Consider the following 17,166-nt stretch of genomic DNA (forward strand, 5'->3'; position numbering starts at 1 on the left):
GCCCCGGGAGCCCGCCGCGGACTTAGCGCGGCGTCGACAGCTGCGGCTGCTTCCCGATCTGGCCAGACCCGAAGAATCACCTGGAGCGAGGGACGGGCTGGAGGTGGGCGTGCGAACGCGGGCGGAGAATGCGGATTCCCGGACCTCGCCTTACCCTGCGCCACCCGGGTCTGGAGCTGGCCGGGGAGCAGGACTGTAACGAGCGCCCGTGGTTCTTGGGGGGCAGCGGAGTGCGGTCCATCCTAACACGCCGGGAGCACCGTGGACCCGAGCGGAGTCACACGCCTACCAAAGCTGCGCGGCTCGGCACCAGCCACGTGGCCCCTATGAGCCGTGGTTGCTTGTCTGTAATTGAAGGAGAAGGCTAAGATCTCACCCCCAGGAAGGGCCCTGGGAGTGCACGCCAGGGCCGGGAGGAGGGCTGGAGCACCCCGCTGCCTTTGGGAATCCGTGGGTCTTGGAGAACCTCTGAGCCCTTCATTCTCGTTTGCAGAATGGGCTCCTGCACTTGTTAATCATGGGACCTGGGGCGGGCAGGCGTCTTCCATTTCCAAGCTTTAACATACCCCCCGTGAAATGGCCTGTGACATTTCCCTGAGGAGGGAAGCACTCCTTCACAGTGAAATGGAGGGTGTGCTGGTGCTATCACCAACATCACAGGGAAGTTTCTGGACTCAGCTGGCTCCCAGAGCAGATGGGGAAGGTGCCCCCCAGGTGGGTGTCTTGAAACTCTAAGGGGCTTTGGCTCCGCGTGGCACTGGAATCCCTAACAAGCCCCACCACTTAGTAGGGAGGTGGCTTTGGGGAAAGCCGTGTCTCTCCTCTGTGCCTCAGAGTCCTTATTTATAGAGTGGGCTTCTGGATGATAAGAACTGTAGAGCATGACATGAGTGTCTTTTTTTGAGCGAATATAGGCCACCTACCTCAACTGCTCCCCACCACGTGGCTACCTCGGCTCCATTTCATCTGACAGGCTGTCCTGGCGGCCCTTCTTGTTTCTCCTGCCTCTTGTCCCTTGACCAAAAGAAAACAGGCTCCCAGCATCACACTGCCTGACTCCACCAATTGCAACAAAAGCTAGAAATAATAGAAAAAGCAGTATGCTGACATGGGTCAGTCCAGGCTTGAATCTCAGCCTGTTCCTTCCAAGCGCATGGCCTTGGACAACTTTCCTCACCTCTCTCCACCTCAGCTTACTCATCCACAGAAGGGGGATGGCACTACCAACCCCTCAACAGGGTCCCAGCAGGAAGCAGGTGGCACCTTCACACTGAGTGGTGGGGGAGGGTTTGATAGCCATGCTGCTTACAGAGGTGTGGGCAGGGGGCAGAGGAGCACGAAGGGACTGCTCAGCTGCCCCAGATTAGCAGCGGTGGGAAACTGCTGCCATCCAAGGCTGGGAAGGCAAGAGGAGGGAGCAGATACCCAGACAAGGTAGCTGTATGGAGCTGAGAACATTGGTGAAGGGAAACGGAATGGAAGCCACAGATGCAGACTCTTGGGCTGGGAATCCGAAAGAGAAGGCAGGAGGATGGAGAGAAGGTCTGGGCGAGCTCAGGGGAGATACAGGGAACCCACTGTACGTCCTGTAATGTTTCCATAGGTAGAGATCCTAATAGTACTGTCTAGTCCCTGACATAGTAGATCTCCAGGAAATTTTATTACTAATATAAAAGATACACGGGAACTCAGCTCACTTTTTTCTTGGGTCCTTTCCAAGTGGCATGCCGAGATTTTGAGACAGAATTGGATCCAGGGAGGAAGAATGTCTTATTGGCATAGAACTTCATGTTCTCCCAAGGGCATCAATCGGGGGTGGTTTCTCCAGGCGGTGCAGCTTCCAAGAGCAGGGAGGGATGCGTTGGCCAAGTGCCTTTCCCTCTAAGCCCACCCTCTTGTGTCCCATCACAGAGGCCTCTGTTCCAGCTCGGAGATGTCAAGGCTAGAACTCGTGGATCAGGTTTAAGAACACCCAGAGCATTCAGGAAGGAAATTCTGGGTGGAAGACATTGCGGAAGACCTGGACCTGTTGGCATGAAAAACAAAAATGGAGCGGACCACAGAGAAAGCAGTTAGAGTTACATGATGGAAGCCGCTGAATGGATACCTTGAGGCTTAAGTTCAATTTTTGTTTTCATTGCACTGTGATCAGCCCGCATACCAGCCAGCTAATTCTCTTATTGTGCTGAGACTTTGTGCCTGTATTTTACACAGTTTTGTCAATATTTCAACGGCACTAGAAAAGCTGGTATGTTCTTTGTAAGGGTATTGGTAAGCTGCGCTCTTCCTGCAAATCCGTTTTGTATCTATTCATTCTAACTTTCTAGGCACATTGTTCACGTCCTTACTTTCAACTGCTTGATCTGACATGGGAAGAAAATGAAGAGTTTAAAATTTCCCTAATTGTTTTCCTGTCCATTCGTTTCCTCGTCTGTCTGAATTTCTGCTTTTTGTATTATGCTTCCCAGTTGGTTAGTGCATATCATTTACCTGTTTATGATGACTCTTGTAATTGCTTAATACCTCCTGTATCTCATTAAAACATACTCCTTAAATTTCACTTTGTATAATTACCATTGCCACTGTTTCTTCTCCACGGTTAAGTCTGCATGATCTAAACGTGGCATCTCATTTTTAGCTGTTTTGTTTCATTTCCCCCTAGACTGTAAACTCTGTGAGAGCAGGGGACTATTGGCGTCTACCATGGTAGATAATGTTCCTGTAACATGTTAAATGCCCCCCAGATATTTATTTGGTGTTTGTGTGTCTCTCTTATAAACTGTAGTTCTTGAAATTTATTCTTTAAAGATTTTATCTATTTATTTGATAGAGAGAGAGCACAGCAGAGCGGCAGGCAGAGGGAGAGGAAAAGCAGGCTCTCCACTGAGCAGGGAGCCTGATGTGGGACTTGATCCCAGGATCCCAGGATCATGACCCGAGCTGAAGGCAGCTAGCTGCCAACTGACAGAGCGACCCAGGTGCCCCTTGCAATTTATTCTTAACCTGAGATTATTTGCATTTATGGGGAAATGCAGTATGTCTATATTGTTACAGTTATTACCATTAGACTGACTTCCACCATCTTCATTCACATTTTATTTGGTATCAGTTTTAAATGGTATCATTTTGAGGCAAGCACTCTGCTATTTGCTGTCATCTTTTACTTGGATTTCAGAATAAAATCCCACTGAAAGGGGCACCTGGGTGGCTCAGTGGGTTAAGCCTCTGCCTTCCGCTCTGGTCAAGATCTCAGGGTCCTGGGATCGAGCCCCACATCGGGCTCTTTGCTCAGTGGGGAGCCTGCTTCCTTCTCTCTCTCTCTGCCTGTCTTTCTGCCTGCTTGTGATCTCTGTCAAATAAATAAATAAAATCTAAAATTAAAAAAAAAAAAAGAAAGAAAGAAAGAAAAAAAAATCCCACCGAAAATCCTATCAGGAATTTGAAAGCACTTCAGAAATAGAGACAAATATTTATACTGTTTTGATTTCTTTTACAATGGAGTTTTTTTTTTTCATTTTTCTTTTTCTAACCTTTGCTTTTTTTTTCATAACCGTAGTAATTTAATCTGATTACAAAAACCTCAATTTTTTGCCTTGTGGTTCTTGCCGTGAGTTCCCCACTTTGCCCCAGAATCACCCCTGCTCTCTATAGCCTTTGTTTGTTTTCCAACGTCCATTCCTCCTTAGCTTTGTCCTTTTGTTTGGATTTCACGATGATCACCACTGACTTCAAGAATTTGAAGATTTCCTTCAAGAATTTTCTGTCTGCCTTCAGCTGGGCAAATTCTAGAGGGCACTCTGAAGGAATCAAGTCCCGCAAGATGGTTTGCTGGGAAACTTTCTGAGCCTGTAGCTCTCGCAGCGATGCCCATGCTTTGGCCGGTACTGAGAATTGAGGGCAGGACTCAGCCCAAAGCATCCAGCCTTTCCTGAAATATCTGCTCTGGGCACCTTCAACAATGAGGTCCCGCCCTTCAACTCTCGTTCACTATATGAAAGTGGTGTCATTTCATGTCCATAAATTATCTCCCAACAATACACTCCATTGGAAAGAGGTGATGCAATCCCGAGGCACCTGAAATTTATTTAGTAATAAACCTCCCTCACAAATTATAAGGTTGGCATTTTGAAGACATCCTTTTCCGAAAGGGTACACCATACAAAGAGTATCAGGTGGCGTGTGCGTGCGTGTGGGTGAGCATTTGATTTTAAGAATGAGTTGGAAGTTATGGCTCTGTTCGCAAACCCTCAATTCAGTTTGTTTCTTTAATGGCCATGCACACAGGCAACGACATGATCATCTTATAGATGAAGACATCGGAATTTAGGAAGGGAAAGCTACTTTCATTCATTCAGCAAATAGTTTTAAGCACCTGTTACGTGGCCGTGGACCCCTGAACACAAAGGACTATTCCTGTATTTTCTCTCCTAGTAGGTGTGACAGGCTGCACATACATCTATGTGTAACATAGAGTCAGACAATGAATGTTGGGGTTGAGTAAGCCCACCCCGAAGGCATGTGTCACATCCTAACCCACAGAAACGGTGTGTGTAGCCTTATTTGGAAAGACAATCATTGAAGATGTCATAAAGTTAAGGATCTCCAGATGAACTGGATGTCCTCGAAGTCCAGTGATTGGTGTCCTTCCTTATAAGATTCAAGGGGGCGGGGGTCCCAGCTGGCTCTGTCAGTGGAGAGTACAACTCTTGGCCTTTGGGTGTAGAGATTACTTAAAAATAACTTCGTAAAAATCTTAGAAAAGAGATAGAGACAGAGGAAGAAAAGCACAGACCCAGGGAGAAAGCTCCGGGAAGATGGGGCAGAGGTAGGAGGCACAGCCCTGAGCCAGAGAACATCGGGGGCCACCAGGAGCCAGAAGAGGTGAGGACGGACTCACCCCTGGAGCCTTCGGAGAAGGGTCCTGCCCACACCCCGCGCCCCCGGAGGAAGAGGATCAGACGTGAGTACTGGGACAGTCTTCCATGCAGAGCCGAGGCCTGGGGCGAAAATGTGCTCGACTTGTGTCACCGCAGTGAGACCCGCTTGTGTGAGACAAGTCACATCTTTGTACCACAACTGTAGTCACACACACACACAGCCAATTTCTGGGCACCGCTCATATCACACTCTCCTTGTTACTTCTTCCATAGTCATTTGCTGAAAGGAGGGGACGTTGGCTGAGCACGTCCCACAGCCGTGAGCATTTTCTGGGCTCCCGAGGGACTTCATTTCTGCAGGAGGGAGCCGGGACAGCCCCATGGAACAGGACGCCAGGTGCTAAAAGAGTGTGCCCTGGGACTTGCTTAATCCCCACAGGTAAACACATGGCACAGCTGCCCTCGCTCCTCCTCCCGCACGCCCGTGGCGGACGCTGCCGCTCACACACAGGGTGACACCTCTCTGCTGGCTGGGACAGGCCTGGGAGCTCTGGCCCTTATCACTTTTCTTACCTACAATTGTTCAGACCTGGCACAGGAACAAAGCTATTTGCCAAGAGATTTCCAGAAGAGGAAGGAATGATCTTGGGCAGTGAGAGTCATGGAATCTTCTAGAAGGTTCCATATGCATGTTACGAGTGAAAGAGGAGATTCCTGTGTGTCAAGTCCATAATATGCACTAGGGTTCGCTCTTGGTGGTGTATATTCTGTGGATTCTGACAAATGTGGAACGTCAGGAACGCACCATCATCACGGTATCATACAGAGGCCTCACTGCCCTAAAAACTCCCGTGTTCCAGCCCCCTCCCCCCAAACCGCTGTCAACCACGGATCCTTTCACCATCTCTACAGTTTTGCTTTTTCAGACTGACTTACAGTTGGAAATTTGACTTTCCTTCAGAATCTACTCTCCTTTAAAATATTCAAGAGCAGGCCAGCTGGCCGGCTCAGCTGGTTAAGTGGGTCAGGGCACGATCTCAGGGTCATGGCACTGAGCTAGGCATCGGGCTCCATGCTCAGCGTGGAGTCTGCTTGAGATTCTCTCTCCCTCTCCCTCCGCCCTTCCCCCCTGCTCTCTCTAAAATAAATAAATATTTTAAAAAATTCAAAAGCACCCAGACCCATCACCCAGAGTCAGAGAATTTCAGTCCAAGGCAAAAAACGCCCAAGGGCTTCCATATGTGCACTCATCAGGCTTCACTCCCCATGGTCACGCAGAGGTGAGCACCCACGTTTGGCTGGGGTGCTCCCAGCTCTAACACTGACAGCCCGGGCATCCCGGAAAAGCCCTCAATCCCAGCGGTGAGCTCCCCTCGCCCCACCCCCATATCGTTCTGAGGCTCACACCTGCTTCAGCCGCCCCCTGCTCCCGCACCTTTCCTCGAAGGCCTGACTCTTACTACGGCCGGGCCGCCAAGCCCTGGCCCCTGGCTCTCTCCCCACCTCCCCGAGCAGGCCCCTCTCCTGGGCCCCAGGCAAAGGCATCTCCTCCCCAGCCTCCACCAAGAACACTCCAGCAGACCCTTCACTCCAAACCCTCGCCCCGCTAACACCGGCTCAGGTTTTAACTGACTGTGGCTTCTCCCGAGAGGCCCCTCCAGATCCCTGGACCAGGTGAGATGCGGAGGCAGGGGCGTCCCCCCACCCCGCGGATCCCACACACTCCTGGCCTGTTACTACATTTGTGAGTTTCAAAGAAGGTTCAGAGCACGAGCAGCCCAGACACCCACCTGCGGTGAGGGGTGGACAGGATGCGGCCGCCCATCCGACGGAACAGTATTCGGCCTTAAAAAAGGCAAGAAGAGTGGCCACGCTTCAACCTGGACGAACCAGGCAAACGTGCCAAGTGAAAGGAGGCGGACCCAAACGCCACACACCGCAGACCCCAACCGTAGACTCCATGCCTACGGAACAGCCAGAACGGGCAAATCCAGACAGACAGACAGCACGCTAGTGACGGCCAGGGCCTGGGAAGAAACGGAAATTTGGAGATGATGGCATTTCTTTTTGGGGTGATGATAATTTTCTGGAATAAAGTAGAGGGATGGTCACCGGACTTGTGAATAGAATAAAACCTGCTGATGTGCGCACATTCACGGCGGAAATGGTGAATTTGATGTTACACGCATTTTATCTCAATAACGAGGTATATTAAAAGAAGACACTGTGTACGTGTTTACTGAATGGAAAATGAATGAGTTTATACGTAGTTAAACTGGGAAACCTGATCGAAAGTTAAATGAACAATTTCTACTGGCTTTTTCATATAATAGAGTTAAAAGTTTCCGGTAACTCCCTTTGAAAACTCCTAGGGCCCTGGGGTTCCCAAGTGACGTTGTGCCTGAAGGTAGGTGGCAGGGGGTGGGGGAGTTCTCAGTGAAGTAGCTGTTAGAATGGGGGAGAATTTTCCTTTCCTGGCATGGTGCGGCCTGACCTGGGCTCATTTCCTGAGGGTCAGAACTCCAGCAGGGTCTTGGACACGCCCGTTGCTAAAGAACAGAGAGGTGATGGTCTTCCGACTCCCATCTGGCTCCCATACTCAGTTCTTTGTGCCACATTCTCGGTGACTTTGCAAAAATAAACAAACATCCGAGTGTGCCGCTCCCCTCCTGAAGGCCCCCCAGCCTGGGCTGAGCAGAGTGTACGCTGTGGGCACCCACCTCTAAGGGAAGCTTGCTCACTGTGGCTCTAGGCATGAAGGGTTTTATTCTGGCTGAGCCAGAACTCGGGCTTAAGGCCCCCGGCCTTGGAGAGCCGTGAGGACCATTCTGGCAGCTTCCCAGGACCCTCCCAAAGGATTGGGATCTGGGATCTGGCTGCTCACAGGGGTGCCTAAGCCTAGCACACACCCTTTGTCAGCTTCCCCTGCCTCTTCTTCCCACTCCCCTACTTCTGTTTCCCATGGGGTCTCCTTCAGGAACCTTGGGAGCCGTCACAACAGCACGAGACTTCTCATGCTTCTCACACTGGCTTCTGCCAGCCACTGCCAGCCGCTGCCAGCCGCACCCTGCCTCCGGGGTCTCCGGGTCCTGCCCCAGGCCCAGACAAGGACTCCTATTCCCTCCATTCAGGCCCAGGCTTGAGCCCCTCCCCAGGAAGCATCCCCCCACCCCTGCACCTCATTAAAATGTTCTTCACTGAGCACTCTGTGTACTTTGGTATAAATTTTGCTTCCATAAAAAATTCTGTTAAAATTTAAACAAAAGCAGATAAAAGCTTAACGAGAAACAAGATAGTGACGCAGTCTGGCAGCATGTCCCTGCAGGATCCTTATTCGTTACAGAGGGAAGCCTGTGCCGTTACAGGGGAGGAAGCTGGCTGACCTCACCCGAACTGAGGGACCAGCCAGAGACATGACACAGCAGGACCCTGGATGTGACGCCCCCTCATGGAAGTGCACTTCGCTGCTGGGTATCCCTGCCGAAACACCGTGAATACTAGCGTGAGGAAATATCACCCCCAGAGTGACGGGGACCCAAGGAAACCACTGACTTGGACTCCTCGAAAATGTCAGCTTTGGGGAAGACCAGGAAAGGCCATGGAAGGCTGCAGATCCAAGGACACTGAAGAGTATTAACGATCAAATGTCACTGGGATTCTGGATCGGATCCTGGGTCTCGGGGGGGAAAAAAAAGTCTATCTTTTGCTCTAAAGGACCCGAGGGGAAGGATCCGTGGACTTGAAGCAGGAGTGCAGATAGATAATGGTGTTTTACGGTGTGAATTTCCTGGTCAGAGAACGTCCTTTTTTGGAAGGGCGCCCTGCCGCTTTCAGGGCTGAAGGAGGGGGGGAGGCAGAGAGAGGTGGGCGCGGCGAGCGCACAGGCCGACCTGGAGAATCTAGTGATGAACATATGCAAATCTGAAAAAGTCACAAGCTATACGATTCTCGGCTTCTAGAACATTCTTGCTGGCCCAGGGTCAGGGAGATGGAGAGCCGCTGAGTGGGTTCCAGGCTGGTGGGGAGGAGGGTGGGTGTGTTTGCGGGTAGGAGAAGGGGGTGTCTGTGGGGAGAAGCGGGTCCGTGTGTTGACTGAGGTGGTGTGTGCGGGCATCTAGGCGTGGGATCGGAGGGCTGGAAACCTCCCAGCTGAGCTGCAGCCGCACTTCCTGGCCCTGACGCATGTGGGGCCGAAGCCACCAGCTACCTAGCGTGGAGCCACGTGAGACGCAGCCGCTGGGGAGCCCGAGTTAGGGGAGCACAGGGCCTCTCTGCACAGTTCCTGCAGCGTCCTGCGAATCTGAGATCATTTCAGAACAAAAAGTTCAAAAACTAAAAGAAACGGTGCCCCACATTTGTCACCCGGCATCCCCCGTCCTGGTTTTTTCTCTCCTGCTGTTTCTGTTCACTGACTTCCCTGCTTCGTTCCCCACCCAGACCCCGTGGGATCCGTCTTCCCCATTCCGGGGTTCCCCTCTCTCAGCGTCAGGGGCTTCCCCTCTAACATTCAGAACCTGCGGATCTTTGCCAGTTGCAGGGCCCGGCGTGGCTGAGTCATCTGACCCCAGCCCACAGCTAGAAGAGGGAATTGGTGTCCTGGGAGTTGGATGTGAGCACCTGCCCGCAGAACCGCCACGCCACAAGCCGCCACGCAGAGACTCGTTCATTCGCTTAATCATTTACCCACTCAAAAATCCAACATTGAGGACCTACTACGTGCCTGCACCGGCGGGGGGGGGGGGTGTGACACAGAGTCCTTGTCCTCTAAGAGCTCTGGGTCTGGGGGAGAAGGAGCAAAACCACATGGCACACGCCACAATGTCACAGCATGCAGAACCCTGCAGAGGCCCAAAGGGGCACGTGACAGTCTAGCCAGAAGCTCAGGGAAGATTCCCGAGGAGGTGGTGCAGGGGAGTCTGGGCGGGGAGAAGTGGGGGGATGCACAGTCCAGGAGAGGGCACTTGCACAGCGCCTGGGATTGGCAGATGCTCCAGGGGCGGGGGACGGGCGCCCGTGCAGACCCCACCGGTCTGCCCACCAGATAGCTCCACACAGCAGGGGCTGGTGGTGTAGCTGGGCACGGGATGGCGCCAGACCTGGGCAGAAGCCAGGTAAACAGCCACAGGCCTTGTCTACATCCGGGTGTTGTCCACTAACCACCTCCTCCCGTCTGGTAAAACCTTCTCTGAGTGTCTTGCCTTGGGCTTCCCCAGAAGCAAACCTGTTTGAGAGCAAGTGGTGTATGGGGCGGGGGGGTGTGAAACCTTGGCCGAGGGAGCGGGGAAGTGAAGCGGGGGAGGAGGGAAAGGAACCAAGAACAGGGCCTCGTGGAGCCCGTCGCCGTGCTGGGCACCCAGGGCACCGTCTTGCCAGGAAACCTGCGGCGACAGCACAAGACCACTGTCCCCACCAGGGAGAGTGGCAGCTGGGGCAGGGGCACTGAGGTCACAGGGACACGTGCAGACCATCCTCCCCTCGCCACCGTGTTCCTTGCGCTGACAAGTCCACTCTACCCCGTTCCTGGGCGCATTGAGAGTCATGAGCTCGGCTGACCTGTTTTGCCTTCCGCTCGGTTCCACTTCCCGGGCTGCTGGCAGGAGAAAGCTCGGCAAGGTCGGGCGGGAGAAAATGCGCATCTGTGGTGGCTGCCAACGAGGTCCGACTCCACGCTGCTGCGAAGCCATCTCGCAAATGTTATCACGGTTACCTTAAGTGTAAAATACGACAGTCTTAAAGAACCACACAAAACCAAGGTGCGGCTTGAAGAATGCTTATCAGGGGAAGCCCCAGAAGCCACCAGCCAGCGGGGACAGAGAGTGGGACATGGTCACCCTGCCCAGGACCCTCCGCCGAGAGCAGCAGCCCCCTCACCCCACAGAGGTGCCCACTCTCCCGACTTTTCACGTCCACATGTTCATGGCTTCCTTACCCGCCACTCTGCTTTGGTCTTGGGCGTGTTGCTAACTTGGTGTGTCCTTCGAATTTCTCGAACCCTCAGGTTTCCTATCTGCATTCATTTCTAGTCACCACAGTAAAAGACCATCACGAGCTTGGTGGCCTAAAATGACACAAATTGACTCCTCACTGTCCCAGAGGTCAAATGTCTGAAACAGTCCCGCGGGACTGAAATCCGGGGGCTGGTAGGGCTGCATTCTTCCCAGAGGCTCAGGGAACAGCACAGGCTCTTATCTCCTCCATCTTCTAGTAGCCGCTGCGTTCCTCCGCTGCCGAGGCCTCTCTCCATCTTCAAATCCAGAAATGGCTGGTCAAGCCTTGCTGCTCAAGCTGCTTCACCTTCGTTTTGCCCCTCCTGCTTCCATTTTACGAGGCCTCCTGATTGCCCTCGGCCCATCTGGACTATCTCCCTCTCTCAAGATCCTTAACTTGCGCACACCTGCAGAGTCCCTTTTGCTACATGAGGTCATCGGTCACATGGACAGCTTTAGGAGCCATTTTGCAACCTTCCACTCCATCTAATTCCCCACCCTTTACAAGTTACCTGTTGGGGGACCCAGGCCGTGTGGCCTCTAGCACCCCCCGCCACCTGGATTTGGCAGATCTCACACTCCAAGTGCAGCTCTGGACGTTCTGTCCTCGACCTCGCTGCAAACTGGCAAGGTGATTGTGATCCAAGGCTGGATCAGGCGCCATCCCCCTCTTCAGATGCCAGGTTGTCTCTTTTTGTGATGCTGGGACTCTCTGGCTCTGAACGTCTAGATTCACGAATTCACTGGGCAAAACTGTGATATTCTAATCCCAACATTTGCTTCGAAGTATCACTTGGAGTACTTTCCGAAAGAGATGCTTTCCCTCGTCTCCAGGCAGGCTGCCCACTGGGACGGGAAAGGCAGATTTGCTGCTTGATGCCTGCCCTTGACCAGTTTTCTAGACAACACGGTGATTCCTCAATATCCTCTAAAGAAGATCCACTAAATTTTTAAAAACATTTGGTGAGCTCACGAATTGAAATGTAGACTTTAATGGATAGGTTCATAGATTTTTATAGCAAATATAAGGTTTTTTATGATTTTATTTATTTGAGAGAGAGCGAGATCAAGCAGCAGGCAAGGCAGAGGGAGAGGGAGAAGCAGCCCCCCTCCCCGAGCAGGGAGCCCAATGTGGGACTCGATCTCAGGACCCTGAGATCATGACCTGAGCCGAAGGCAGAGGCTTTAACCCACTGAGCCACCCAGGCGCCCCTAAATGTACTTTCTAAATGAAATTCCTGAGCAAAAATAAACAAGCGGGACTACATCAAACTAAACAGTTTTTACACCGTGAAAGAAACCATCAACCAAACAAAAGGCAGCCTAGTGAATGGCAGAAAATATTTGGGTATTGCATAAGGGGTTAACACCCAAATACATAAAGGACTCCTGTAACACTGCAAGAACCAAACAATCTGATTTTAAAAATGGGCAGAGAACTTGAATAGACATTTCTCCAAAGAAGACACACAGATGACCAACAGACGCTTAACATCGCTCATCATCAGGGAAATACAAAAGTCTGACGAGATCCCACCGCACGCCTGTCTGAAAGGCTGGTATCGAAAAGACAAGAAACCAGGGCTGGCGAGGATGTGGAGGCAGGGAAGCCGCCTGGAGGGAGCGCCGACTGGTGCAGCCGCTGTGAAAACAGCCCGGGGCTCCCCAAAAAATTAAAAAGAGAAGGATGAGCGGGTCTAGTAATTCCACTTCTAGGTATTTACCCAAAGAAAACAGAAGCAGGAATTTGAAAAGATCTGTGCACCCCTGTTTATTAGAACACGATTTGCCACAGTCTGGGCGTGGCCGTGACTTCTGCGGTCGGCAGACACGTGGGCACAGAAGGTGTGGTGTGCGCACACGGTGGGCTCTTACTCGGTGGGAAGAAGGACGTCGTGCTGCCATGGGCGACAATGTGGATGGACCTGGAGGACACTGTGCTAAGTGAAGTCAGTCACGGAAGGACAAATCCCATATGATTTCGTACACATGTAGAATTAAAAACAACAACAATAGCAACGGAGTCCTAAGTACAAAGAACAGACTGGAGGCCTGCAGAGGGGAGGGGAGCAGAGGGTCAGCAGGACGGGTGAAGGGGAGGTACTGAGGTCCCCGGGAGGTCACACTGTGAACTTCCGCCACGGCCACACGTGGGTCGGTTGTCTTGCTCCAGAGCTCGGCCTGACTGTGCACTTGGACTGGCACCTCCCGCTTCTCATAGGCTAAGTGCTGTGACTCCTCTCACGTGCGCGGACAAGGAGACTAGATTTCCATCACTCTGCTCGAGTTCTCAGTTAAACGTAGGTCCAGGAGTCTGTCCTCTTGAAATTAACGGTATGTAACTCATCTTTCCAAGCCTGAGGGACAACCACACCCGGGGCGACTGTCCTGGGTGTTGGCTCTGAGCCCAGCCCTCGCAGCCTGGCCCTCAATCTTCCTGGAATCCAGAGCCCTGGAGGCCCGGAGTCTCCCAGAGGCATCGAAACTCATAGAGCGGGGCGGGCCCCTCCCATCCTCTCTCTGGGACTTTAGGGAGCCCATCGCCCGAGGCAACCGTGAGCTCCTTCCCCCTCCATGTCTTGCCACGTCACTGCCTTGCAGCCTCCCCGCCTCAGGGGGGTCCCCTGCTTTTCCCAGCAGCCCCCCCAAGCTCCTTCACACCTCCCCAGAGGCCCACCCCCAGCCCTGCCCCCGAGAATCAGGCTCCCCTTCCTCTCACCTTGGCCTTGCCGCCCGTGTCTGGTAAGAACACTCGCTGGGCCCCGGGGAAAATTCTAGGTGCTTTCTATACTTGACCTTTTGCCCTTCTCACAGCCAGCCCGGGAGGCACGTGCCGCCAGCTGCGCAGTGTCCGGATGAGGACACTTTGGCTCAGGGTTTCCAGGAAGTAGGGGAGGAGCCAGACCCCACCCACTAACCATCGGGCTCCAGCGTGGCCAGATCTAACCAGAAAACAATACCACGTAGGGCCGGCCCCTCAGCATCCTTTGGGAGCAGGAGTTAGAACCCGCATGAATAGTAAAGGGACAAAAGGCAAGTATGGGGAATCACTTCCGTGGGCTGTCCGTCTTTCTCTAGAGCTGGAGCCGGCCTCAAGAGTCCCAGGGAGGGGGTGTTCAAACACACAGGTTGGGATGGCTTGCCCAACCCCAGAGTCTCTGACTCAGGAGGGGCGGGGACTGGGCCTGAGAATCTGCCTTTCTAAAGAGTTCCCTAGTGATGCTGCTGGCCTGGGGAACCCTGCTTTGGGAACTGCTGCTCCAGTGAACTTGCCCACCTTGGAAGCACAGGACTGGGCTGGGACTGTCTGTGTCCTCCCAGGACACGTGGAGGGGGTGCTTCCAACACGAACTTTCCCAACCAGTGGTCTTGTGACGATGAGCATATGGGTACGTTTAAAAATAAAAAATCCTCACCTGTTCGAGACACATTCTGGACCCTTCATAGGTGATATGTAGGGTATCCAGGATTTACTTTAAAATACTCCAGTCTCTGCCCTTGCAAAAAAAATTGAGGGTTTGGCGAAACAATGATAGCTGGATAGTAAGTCCCAAGAGGTTCTTTACACCATTTTTCTACACCTTGTTTCTATGTGAAGGTGTTAATGATAAATCTTGCTGATTTCACGTTAAAAAAAAAAAAAAAAACTCTGTCTCCCACATGTAGTAACTGGATAAACATGAGTAAGAAGCCAGTGATATCCAAGCTTCAATTCTTTCTGCTGTCAACGCAGACGGCGGCATCCTTCCCGCCCGCTGGCTGAGCAGGGGATGCAGTAGGCGCTCATCCTGGCAGGTACTCGGGAAACGACGACCCCAACTTACTCCGCTTTCGCACATTCTCCAGCCTGGGCCTGGCCGGGTAGTGCCTCATGGGCCTGGCACTCTCCCACCTCAAGGCACCTGTTCAACAAGTTCCTGGGTTGAATATGGAACTTGCCAGAAGCCTGCCCTTCTGGAGCAGGAGGTGTGGGTGTGGAATGTGGGGCGGCCCATCACATGCATGTCCCTTGGGAGGTGAGGCCTCTCGGGAGCCTCGGTGGCTGCCCCACGGGCCCCCTGGCCTGGTTTCTGGAGGTGGTAACCAAGGCTGGGGCAGGAATTCCCTGGCACCCAGTTCAGAGGCGTTCCGGTGGATTCCGGGGAGGGGGGCTCCGGCTCGCCAGAATGTCCCAGACGAGGCCTCCCCTGTTCTGGTGGCTGTTTCGTATTGCTCTGTTTGGGTCAGGCTTTGATCATACGTAAGAGAAACCCGCTTACGCCAGCCTCGGCCAGAGTCAGGGGCGGCGGGCGCCGGCGGGGGCGGGGGCACCGCGAGTCTGTCCTGGGACCTCAGGACAGGGAGGGCGGCCAAGGCTCTTATCAGCCGGATTCCAGTCCTGGAACGGGGTCAAGAACCCCTGCGGCCGCCCTCCGCGCTTTCTCCGTCTTCCTCCTCCTCCTCCTCCTCCTCCCAGGGCGGCTGGCGGCCTCGCACGGCCCCAGTCCCCTCCCGCGGGTCACACAACCGGCGGGGCGGCCGCCTGCCCGGGTTTCCTGCGGGCCCGGCCTCGGGCACACGCTCCGCCGCCGGGATCCCACGACGTCCCACAGGAGCCTGGGAGAACGTGCTGCTCTCAGTGCTCTGCCTCTCGGACCAGGACACCGAAGTGAGGAGAGCGTCGGGAAGTTCCCTGAGGACACAAAGCCCAGAGCAGAGGCCGAGGCGGGAGGCGCATCCTCCCACGCCCGAGCCAGGTGCCTGGGCACCTTCCCGCGTCGAAAAGACTCAGGAGCACGATGGGATGGGGGAGTCTGATTGGTCTACCTTGGGTCAGGTGACAGAAGGCTGGGCCAATCAGCTGTGGGCAGGGCGGGGTCTCAGCGTACCAACATGGCGCCCCCCAGGCCCAGCGTCAGAAAACCGTTCTCCGATAGGGTGGTGGGCATGGAGCTTGGTCCCCGCGATCTCCCACCTCTGTCCCCTTCCTCCTTCCCAAAACAGCCTTACGTGGACACGCAGAGCTCTGCCGCGTTTGTCTTCCCGCTGAAGGGGTTAGATGAGGCTCGATTTCGAATCTGATTTCTGACATTTTCCTGATGGTCTGTTCTTGGACAAATGACTTCTCCTCTTTGAGCCTCAGTGTTTTCAGGTGTAAATGCAGACAGCATCCCGGCCTCTCAGAGACATGGGGGAGAGTCGAACGACGCAGATAATAACCCGGGCAAACCCTTCTGTGGCTCCCCATTGTTTTCATGGTGAAGTTCAAACTCGAGCTGGGGACAGGCTGGCACCGTTCAACAACCGGCCCCCTGTCCTCCCACTCCCGGAGGCCCCCCTTTCCGAACCCTGCCCAACCGCTTGCAGTCCCTGGAACGTCTCTGGTCTGTGCCTTTGCGCGCACTCTTCCCTCTGCCTGAGGTGCCTTTCCTCTACTTCCCCGCTTTAAGTTAGCTACCTTACTCCCCATAGTTGGTTAAATTGTGCCTCCCCTCAAAAAAGAGGTGTTCCCTTCCTAACCCCCAGAACCCTGGAACCTGTGTATGAGGCCTTCTTTGGAAATAGGACAGATCTACTTCAATTAAGGGTGCTGAGATGAGATGATCCTGGATTTAGGGTGGGCCCCAAATCCAATGAAAGGTGTCCTTGTAGAAGAAAGGAGAGAGGAACTTGACACGGAGGGACAAAGACACTGAGGGAAGGCCATGTGAAGACAGAGCAGAGATCACATGATAATGCTAGAATTTTAGGCAGCAGCCCACAGGTGATTGCAGGAAATCTGTTTTGGCCAGAGTGACTCGCCTTCTCATCCAGGGGCCTGCTTACCTCTTCCCAGGTGAGAAGCAGGGGGTGCCTTTCATGGGATTCTAAGAGGATTTGTCCTACACTGTCTTCACCTGAAGACCCCACCTGCCTTCTTTTTTAGACCGTCTCACTGAGCTCTGTGTGAATGTTCTAGAAAAGACTGGGGGTGGGGGAGTTAGTTAATCCTGGCAGCTCAGGTGGAAAATGGCCCCAGGAAAACTAGCTAAATTGGTCATCCCAAGGAACAAGGGAGTGTTTCACTGAAGTTTGCTCTTACGGAAGAACCTTGTCAGTGGGTGAGGCCTCTAGGTGGCCCTAGCATTCAGCCAAGTGCCCCCAGGGTCCAGCCACTTTTCAGGGGCCTTACATGAGGCTCTTTGTCTCCGGCAGGCTGGCAGGGCTCGGGCAGCCCCTGGGCTTGCCTGCTCTTTCCCAGTCACCCCCCGAGCCCCGCCGTGAGCTCCTGCTCCAAGGTGCCATTCACTGTCAGGAGGGACTCAGCCCTCTCAGAGCCCGGG

The 17,166-nt window shown here is 53.5% G+C and overlaps 1 long non-coding RNA gene across 1 annotated transcript; it reads left to right on the forward strand.

Moving 5' to 3' along the window:
• Positions 1-10: 10 nt before the first annotated feature.
• On the forward strand, positions 11-2,555 carry LOC131818290 (uncharacterized). Its single transcript, XR_009348765.1, has 2 exons — positions 11-103; positions 1,912-2,555. It is a non-coding gene; the product is annotated as an uncharacterized LOC131818290 (long non-coding RNA).
• The last annotated feature ends 14,611 nt before the right edge of the window (positions 2,556-17,166 follow it).

This window comes from Mustela lutreola, chromosome 16, assembly GCF_030435805.1.
Source record: "Mustela lutreola isolate mMusLut2 chromosome 16, mMusLut2.pri, whole genome shotgun sequence".
In the NCBI taxonomy this organism is placed as follows: Eukaryota; Metazoa; Chordata; class Mammalia; order Carnivora; family Mustelidae; genus Mustela; species Mustela lutreola.